Source organism: Myripristis murdjan, chromosome 7 (assembly GCF_902150065.1).
Source record: "Myripristis murdjan chromosome 7, fMyrMur1.1, whole genome shotgun sequence".
Taxonomy (NCBI): domain Eukaryota; kingdom Metazoa; phylum Chordata; class Actinopteri; order Holocentriformes; family Holocentridae; genus Myripristis; species Myripristis murdjan.
The window spans coordinates 30359985-30369141 of NC_043986.1; the positions used below are offsets into that span (position 1 = coordinate 30359985).

A 9157-nucleotide genomic window follows, 5' to 3' on the forward strand; every position below is an offset into this window, starting at 1 on the left:
TAGAATTAAAAATAAAGTTCTGTGGGTTTGAACAAAGCTCAACCATGCAGCATGCATTTGTTTTGCCAAAGCCAGTGATGGGACTGGCAGGGCTGAAGATGTTACGTGAGCAAATAAGTAAGTAAAGACCTTTTAAGTAAGAAAAGTATCTGTCTATCTATCATTGTAAATGCACATGACACTTGCATACCTATTATCATTGAGGTGCATGTTAAACCAAAACAAACAAACAAACAAAAAAAAACATTTCTTTGCATTTACTTTGAGATTGTTGACCATCCATTTCCAAACGTGAATTTCCGGATGCAGAGGACTCATGTTGCCACTTATTTTAGTTATTTGCTTGATTGAACGAGGCCTTTCATTTTCCTACTCCTCTGTGTGCTGTATTTGTTGGTGCTGCTGAAGCAGAACTGTCTGTGGTCAGTGAGATGGCTGGGTCTTTATTTATTTAGAGGCATATGATACTCATAAAATATTAGCAGAATTAATAGACTTACAGTATTAGTGCATGTATCTATTCATTGTTGGTAATCTCTGTTGCTAGACAAAGAGATGGAAAAAAGAAATTGTGGTTGCATGTTGTTTATAGACTGACCCTGCTTGGCTATCCTGCACTGCCTTACATCGCACTGGCCTGATTTCATTTAAATTCCTGCAGCCAAGGTCCAGCGACACATCAATTTACCGCCAATCCCTCTTAGCTGGTCAAACAGGACTCTGTGTGTGTGGGATTGCATATATGCTTAAGTGTTTGAGTGTGTGTGTGTGTGTGTGTGTGTGTATGAGTGGGTGGACACCGGTCCCAGACTGCGCCAAGGTTGGAGGAGCGGTGGGTCAAGTGGGAGTGGAGTGTTCACGTGTTGTGGGGATTGTGATGACAGGGTTGTGTGTGTGTGTATGTGTGTGTGTGTGTGTGTGTGTGTGTGTATGTGTGTCCGTTAAGCTGTTAGCATAGCCTAAGCCGCAGGACATCAGGGTAACGTATCCTCACAGCACCTCCCGGTTAAGCCACGGATGGATGGAGCTGTATGGGCCGCGCTTACAACTGCTGGGCAGACAGAGGTTGAGCCACGGCAGGATTCACCAGCTCTATAATTATCCCGCTCCGCGCAGGGAACGGCAAAAACAAGCTCGCTTCCTTGGGTTCTTCTTGGATTCCATTAGATTAGATGCAACTTTAATGATTCCCTGCACAGACAAAATGTGATATACATAAATAGAGCCAGTGGGGGGAATTGGAGATAATGCAACCAGCAATTTCAACCATAGAAAATAATACAAGATTGAAGACATAAGTGCATATTTGAATTTCAGACATGTGTAGGGGGTGCGAGGTATGCCTATGCTGTCAAATAGTTTTTAAGCCGTTAAGCTGGTCTTCTTATCGAGTTTGACTTGTGATGAATACGGCAGGTTGAACTCATGCAAACAGCAGAAAACACAGAGTTCAAAGGTCAGAGCCCGGATTCCCATTATAACCAGCAGGGTCATTGTTCACAAATAGGCCACGGGCAGCTGTGTGCATCGGGGGTCAAAAGCATGACACCGGAACATAATAAGGAGAGCGACTTCTCCCGCATGGCACTACAACATGACACGCAAACAAACCGACAAACAGTGCTGCAGGCCTCTGTAGGCATGAAGCCCAGGCATCTGTAGGCATGAAGAGAAACGCAAAATATCCTCTCTGCTACATGATGATGGAACATGCACACACACACACACACACACACACACACACACACACACACCTATTGTTGCTCCAGTGACAAAATGAAGTGTGACAGTCAGCTGAACTCTATAAACACTGTTCCACACACTAACGCTGGAGTACACTGACACAAAAACCTCAAAATGTACAGAGACACATTCCAGATGCCTGCTCATCAGATGGATGAAAAATGATAATATGCTATTGGGAATAAATGTATTTAATTAAAGTGCATGTTGCCAACATATTATTTAATTCAAATACAATGCAGAGAGTGTGAATTCTAGCAGTCCTCCAACTCTAGCATTGTCTTTGACTTCCAAAACAGCATCTGATCTGGGAAGCGGTGTAGGATTGCCATTTCCAGTGCAGGCCAGACATCACTGTGGTGCTCTCTCACTGAAAACTGAGGCTCTTCATAACAAGTAAGCCAACATCATGCACGGAGCCTGCAGCCTGCAAAACTACCTAAGTCTCAGCAAGCCAGTTAGCCAAATCTGCTGATGGGATGAGATAATCCCATTGGTTTCCAGTGCTGTTTCAGCTGTTTCAGGATTTTTTATCTGGGAACAAGACTAAATCTGCTGAAACAAGGCAGAATGAGGCAGATCAGCCCAATAGGATCAAGAAAAATGAAACCTGATTCAAGAAAATTCTGGAAACAAGTTGATTAGTGTGGGAAACAAGTGGGATTATCTCATCCCAATGGCAAAATTTTTTACTTGTTTTAACAAAAACGAGATTTTAAGACTGAAGACTAAATGACTGTTTAGATGGAGATTTTTGAAGATGTCACTGAGGAACAAACAATAGAGGCAACCACTACAATTATCGTTGGCCACCATGGCTCACTAGAGGAACTAAACTAATTGCCTCCATGTGAAATGTGATTTATGTCCTAGAAGTCACATGTGTTTGCTGAGGAAGTTATATTTTATATTTAGTTATGATGTTGAGTGCCAAAACATGCTAGCTAGTTAGCTAGTAAGCTGGCTAATCGATTCCTCCATGTTGTCGTTTGAGCTCAGCCTCAGCTGCCGTCAGCCTCCTGCAACTCAAACACTGCAGCTTCTCACACTGTGGATGGTGGACAGCTGAGTCTCATGAGGGATTTGAAACAGTTGTGCTGCCTCAGGGCGGCACGAGATAGACAGAGGAATGAAGGATGGGCAATTGTGCCTTCAAAGTGAAAACATAATATTTGTTATTCTGGAAAACAAGAATGAAATTTTGGGCTTCACAGAGAAAAAATGCTATTGCATTCATTTAACTGTTGGAGTACTACTTAAGGATGTTTATTTCCTAGGATGGTGACATAACATTTTGAGTGGGTGTTTCATTCCGTCAAATGAAAATTCACTGTCGGCGGTTGGCTTAGCCAGCGAGGAGGAGCAAAGCCAACTTTGAATGTTGTTTTTACAAATACTCACTCTGCCTTTAGATAAAATGAATTTAACCCTGATTGAATCAAATCAATCCAACATATGTTCAATCAAGTGTGTTAAGGTAAGTCAGTGATAATTAAGGTAAGTGTAAATAATGTGTACTATCAACCAAACTAACACATGGTGCCTAATAACAAACGACAATGAAAATAACAGCTACACAAAAACAGGAAAATAAAAGCATCCAATCACACTGACCAAAATGATATTTTAAAACAAGACACTGGCCCTCACTAACCAGAATGACTTTGATAAGCCAAAACAAGCAAAAAAAAATGACTTCCAACCATACGAACCACAATGACATCCATAACAAGGAAATTTTAAACATATCAACAAAAATAAACAACAAAAAACAAAAGTCTAGAAGGAAATATGACACAACCCCTAAAATACATCAGGATAGATAGATAGATAGATAGATAGATAGATAGATAGATAGATAGATAGATAGATAGATAGATAGATAGATGATAGGTGCTCTGCTGCCCCCACATGGCAGATTTTTGTTACTACAGCCATGGCCACACTGAGAAACAACACAATCCTTCATATGCCACTGCCTATTAACGATCAAAATACCGGTGACATTATTGATTTTCTTTGCCCTTAATTTAATCATTGTTTTCAAGTGCAAACTGCGAGACATACAGGCAGATAACTGTGGATAAAATATGACATTACTCCAAAGACACAAAACAAATCAAGATAACTTCTAACGTCATTTATTTGTCTGCTTGACCAAAAAACTAAATGAGAAAAAAAAAAAAAAAAGCATAAGCATGTACCAAAAGGAAGACCCAGTAGCAAAATAGTTTTTACTGGTGAAAAATTGTTTTGTTTTGTTTTGTTTTGTTTTATCATAGAAAAAAAAAATGATAATTTATTCGGCAAAAGGTGCTTTTCTAAAATAAAAACATAAATAATATCATTAGGAAAAATAGACTTCACTGATAAACTCCCTGAGAATAAGAATAAAACACAGCAATTATTCCTCTTCAACGAGTTCACAGTATAGATTGACAGTTTTTATTGCTTTTTTAGTGTTTACAAGTTTACTAGTTTTCATATATTTTTTAAAAAATATATAAAAAGCAGTGAAGTCAAAGATTAAAGAGTCCGACCGATGGCGTGACGTAGATGACGTCAGTTTTAATGAGTGAAGCCTCTTGCGTCTGTTTTCCCTATCTTTGTTTAAAGACCACAGAGTGATGCTAACCGTCTCTGCTGACACGGTGAAGCCTCTTCGTTTAGCACGAGCTACAGGCCCTGGCTTAACGTTAGCATGAGGCGAGACCGCCCACTCCTCTGAAGCCACCCGGCGGTGTCCGGGGCTAGCTATCGGCCTGGAGGAGGAAGGAAAACAGCTGCTCCCGTCAGCTTCCCGCACGTTAAGTGAACACCAAATGGCGGTTTGCAACAAGAAAAAGCTGAAGTCGTCGTTTGTTGTGTAGTAAAATGCTTCACAAGACATCTTCTGCCAAAAATTTGGAGAGAATACAGGCGTTTCGTGAGGACTGTACTATTTTAAAAGTCGCCAGGTTGCCTGTGCCGTACCATCCGGTCCCATGGTGTAATGGTTAGCACTCTGGACTTTGAATCCAGCGATCCGAGTTCAAATCTCGGTGGGACCTCGTCCTTTTTTTTTTTTTTTTTTTTTAACCGGGACTCAAGCACTCTCACTAAATAAAGCATAGCTAACAAGTAACATCAACCTCACAACCATGCTCTGTTTCTTATCATTTCACTTATACTAATAGAGATTATCCCCTCAAGAGGTTGAGCAACTGCAGTTGACCCAGTTTCCTCCCAGGATCAATAAAATAAATAATTTCTGAAAAACGTTGCACCTCCATAACTTACTGTCTTAGGGTGAGGGTTATTTTGTTGCAGAATGCACACAAAGTCTGAACTTTGCTTTTCATCACTTTACTGTCATAAAAAATAGCAAACTGCTGAGCATCAGCCTCATAAAGAGAGAGAGAGAGAGAGAGAGAGAGAGAGAGAGAGAGAGAGAGAGAGAGAGAGAGAGAGAGAACAAACCATTTTCTTGTCTTTGTTCTCTAAATGAAAATGTGAACAGACTAAATTTAGAGAAACACTCACTTAACAACAGATTTGTTTATTTGCTCTCCAATGTCCACCTTCAGCTGCATTCAGAATCTATATGCAGCCTGTGCAGGAGGCCATTCCTGCAGTCACCTTATTCCACATAATGTCATCAGTGCATTATGTTTTATTTATTTATCATTATTAAAAAATCCATCATGATTTCAGTGCAATAATCCATTTGGTGCGTAGATCCTCAGGTCAGGTTTGAATCTGATGATTTACATTTACTAAATTTACAACAGGAAGAAAACTAAACTTTAGTCACTTTTGGATGTCCATAATATGAATGTAATATTATGTCCATTGCAAATTCACAGACAAAAATTGTACCCTGGCAGTAGTTGTAGCCTCGTCCTTAAAAGAGAAACTATTAAACTATTTAAATGTTATTAAATTCATACAATTAAAAACACAATGGAGACAGCATTATGTGAAAACAAAAACTGAAACTTTGTTGGCTTGTAATCACTGTTTTTAAAAAGCCAACGTGAAATGTAAAAGCATTTCTCAACATCTCTACGAGGGGGATGGTGTAAGACGAATCTGGCAACCCAAGATCCCATCTGTCAAATTTCTGACACTAGGCAGCACAGTGCAACTGCAGAACTGTCATACAGAAGGGTATTAGAAGATATTTTACTTGACATCAGTACTGTATTTTGAGACATGGGCTCGGGGGAGAGTACGACCAGAAAAGTGTCTTTTGGTGTGGACGAGGAGGACAGAGTCAGGATCCTGCGTGGAGTCCCGATACATGCACTGCATAGTGACCTCCTCTTAATATCAAATCTCTTGTAGTTTTGATTACTGATCTGATTTCTGTGTGTATCACATAATACCATAAATACTGACTTTTAAAGACTGCCATCCCTGTACACAACACTTCACTCTGTGACTGAGAAAACTGTCAACAGCCACAGCTGTCACAAAAATAAACTCATGAAAAAGATATCTCTAAAATATTAGGACTTCTGGTACATAAATAATGCTCAAAGATTATTTATTAAGTGTCAGTGCTGCAGGGGAAGGGGGAGCTCTGCTCTACCCCAGCTGGGACAGGATTAAGTCCACGCGTATCTGCAGCTGCTCCTGGATCTGCTGGCACAGCCGCTCAGGAGACAGGTAGATGCTGTCATCCAGCGCAAAGATGGAGTCCAGACAAGCCATCATTTGGCCCTGATCACACACAACAGTGTCATCCATCTGTTTTTGATAGCTGTTTGTAGTTACTTACATCACGATAGAAGGAGAGAGGACTAACTCTGATGAAGGACAGGTTAGCGCTTCCCTGTGATGAGCTGTTTTCAGGGGGGTTGATGTAAACCAGCACGTCCTTCAGAAGCTCCAGGAAACCCCCAGGGCTCTGGACACACGGCAGGAGAGGAGAGAAAAGTTACACTTGGTTCCCTGGTTTCACTTGCAAACCACAGCTCCAATTTAACGTCAAAGCCCAAAGACTTACAGCTGTAGGGAAGGATGAGGTGTCGACCAGCAGGTTCATCATCACCAGCTCAAACAGGATGTCAACCAGGTTGACGTGATGGATCTGACATGGAAAATACATTGATATTTTGATATGTTGTCAATGGTCCAGATTTACAAACACTCACACTTTGCAACTTTTCACACTTGGCATTTAGATGTGGGATATCCCCAGTCTTGGCCCAGGGCAAGATGACCCCCACTCCAGAGGAGGTTATCCATTATTTTAGCTGGATATCCCCAGAAAGTCTGGCTCAAGGTCTGTAGGTCTTCATTTTGAAAAGCAACCAAATGTTTGTTGTCCAGTCAAAACTTTGCTCTGAAGACATGAACGCTGAGTGTTGATTTTCAAGTGTGAAGCCTTAACCCAGGGCTTCATGTCAGGCCTGGGTTACGATTGTGAGTCAATGCTAACCTAAGCCCTGGTGTGCAGTTAGCTCAGGGTTTAGTTACAGCACGGCAGAACTGCTGTGCTTTCAGGCCGTTCCCTGTCTGGCCTGAGGATCAACAGTGTATGGAGACTCCTGCACGTGCACTTTAGAGCTTGACCTGCTTGCTTTCAGCTCCACATTGTGTTAGGACCTTTGCTTCTAACTTGTTTCTGAACCTACTCCTGCCTGCAGCAGCTCCTCCTGCAGCGCCTGTCTGTTGTCGGGCTCACTGGCGTAGTTCAGCAGACGATCAAAGGAGGCCTGGAACTGCTCAACATCCTCAACATGACAAAAAAACACAGCACTCCTTAACTCTCATGCTACAAGCTTTGACCAGATCCATGATGGCTGGGTTCGGCTGAACCCTCCTCCCTCCCCGTCTACTTGTTCAGTTGTATTCAGTTTGAGGTGATGCGTTACCTTCTGGTGCAGCTGGACGATGAAGCTGAGCATAGTCTTCCCAGCGTGGGAAAAGTAGGTCACAAGCTGGACGCTAGAGGTCAACTCCTGCAATGGGAAGAAAACAGAAAAAAGTCCTCAGTCTCTGCATGATGCTGCACTGTCACACTGCTGCTCATGGAACCCAGTCAGTGCACAAAAATCAAATGTCTGTTTACCTGGAAGGCAGAGCGAACAGCTGCCAGCTTGGTAGGGAAGTCAGTGGTTCCCATGTGCTCAAAGTGGGCCCTGGCAATTCAAAAGAATGGATCAGGTCAGGTGTCCAACATTTATCAATCATGTCCATGAAGGCAGCACAGCTTGAAAAGACAGTCTCTGTACAAACGGCTGTTCTGCTGCATCTTGCAGAGCGTCACATGTCATGCATGGCTGCTGATGTGCTGCAGTGTTGTACAACATATGAACTGTAACTTACTGCAGCAGCGGGACCTCCTCATCCACCACGTAAGTGTGCTGCTCCTCAGACATCTGCCACAAACAAGAACAACGCTCATGTCAACTGTGTCTCCTGACGCTGCACTAACAGAACAGGATTTGGTTTCATTTTCCCCTTAAAATGACCCCCTTTTTGGGTAATTTTAAGGTAGTTTTCTTGTATTTTAATTAGAATTGTTGATTGAGGTTTCAGGAGGTTAACTTCATCAGGGTCAAAAGGTCAAAAACACTGATGCAGTGAAAGTAGCATCTATTTAGTGAATAAAAAAAAACAAAACAAAAAAAAACATTGTGGTACCTGAGGATCTGGACCAGCAGCCGGGGACCATCCAAAGCGTGAAAAGTCATAAAAGCTGTTTTGATGGCCATAAAAATGCGGCTGGCTGTAATGTTGCTCAGAAGGAGGAGGAGGAGGAGGAGGAGGAGGAGGAGCGTAGCAGCCGCTGTCAGGAGGAGGTGGTGCACTGGCTGAAGGAGGAGTGGGACGGATGAAGGGGCTTTTAGGTTCCTCCTCTTCGCAGCAGAAGAGGGTGTGTGTGTCCGTCCACGAGGTGGAGCAGCCCCTGTTGCCAGCCTGCTTATACTCCTTATAAATGGTGCTAATGTCCACGTGCTGGAGGAAAACACACACACATATCAGCCAAGTCCTAGTGATATCTACTGTAGGGTAATCTAGATATCTATAAACCTATACTGGAGAAATATTCTGTATTCTCACTGTGAAGGTTAAAGAAAAGACATTTTCTTACATAAGTAGCAAAGAAGTACGTGTACTCTGACTTCTTCTGACACACAAAGGTCACCATCTTGGTTACGTTGCCATTCACCAGCTGGACAGGACGTGGAAACAAAAAGCCGCTTTAACCAAATGATCCACACTAATGTTCAAACTAAAAAATGCACAAACCTCGATGTGACCTAGAAACAGCACGCTGATGCACCAAGGCTGAACTGACCTGAATCCCAGTGACTTCCTGAGTCCTGAAAGCCACCTGGACAAGGCCCAAGCCCTTCAGAGAGCAAAGAGACAGAGACACAGTCAAAAGCGTGGACACACACTCTGTCCACCTCTGTCAGTA

At 42.3% G+C, this 9157-nt stretch overlaps 1 non-coding gene across 1 annotated transcript; it reads left to right on the forward strand.

Annotated features, from left to right (window-relative positions):
- Window positions 1-4721: 4721 nt before the first annotated feature.
- On the forward strand, window positions 4722-4793 carry trnaq-uug (transfer RNA glutamine (anticodon UUG)). The gene has a single exon. It is a non-coding gene; the product is annotated as a tRNA-Gln (tRNA).
- The last annotated feature ends 4364 nt before the right edge of the window (window positions 4794-9157 follow it).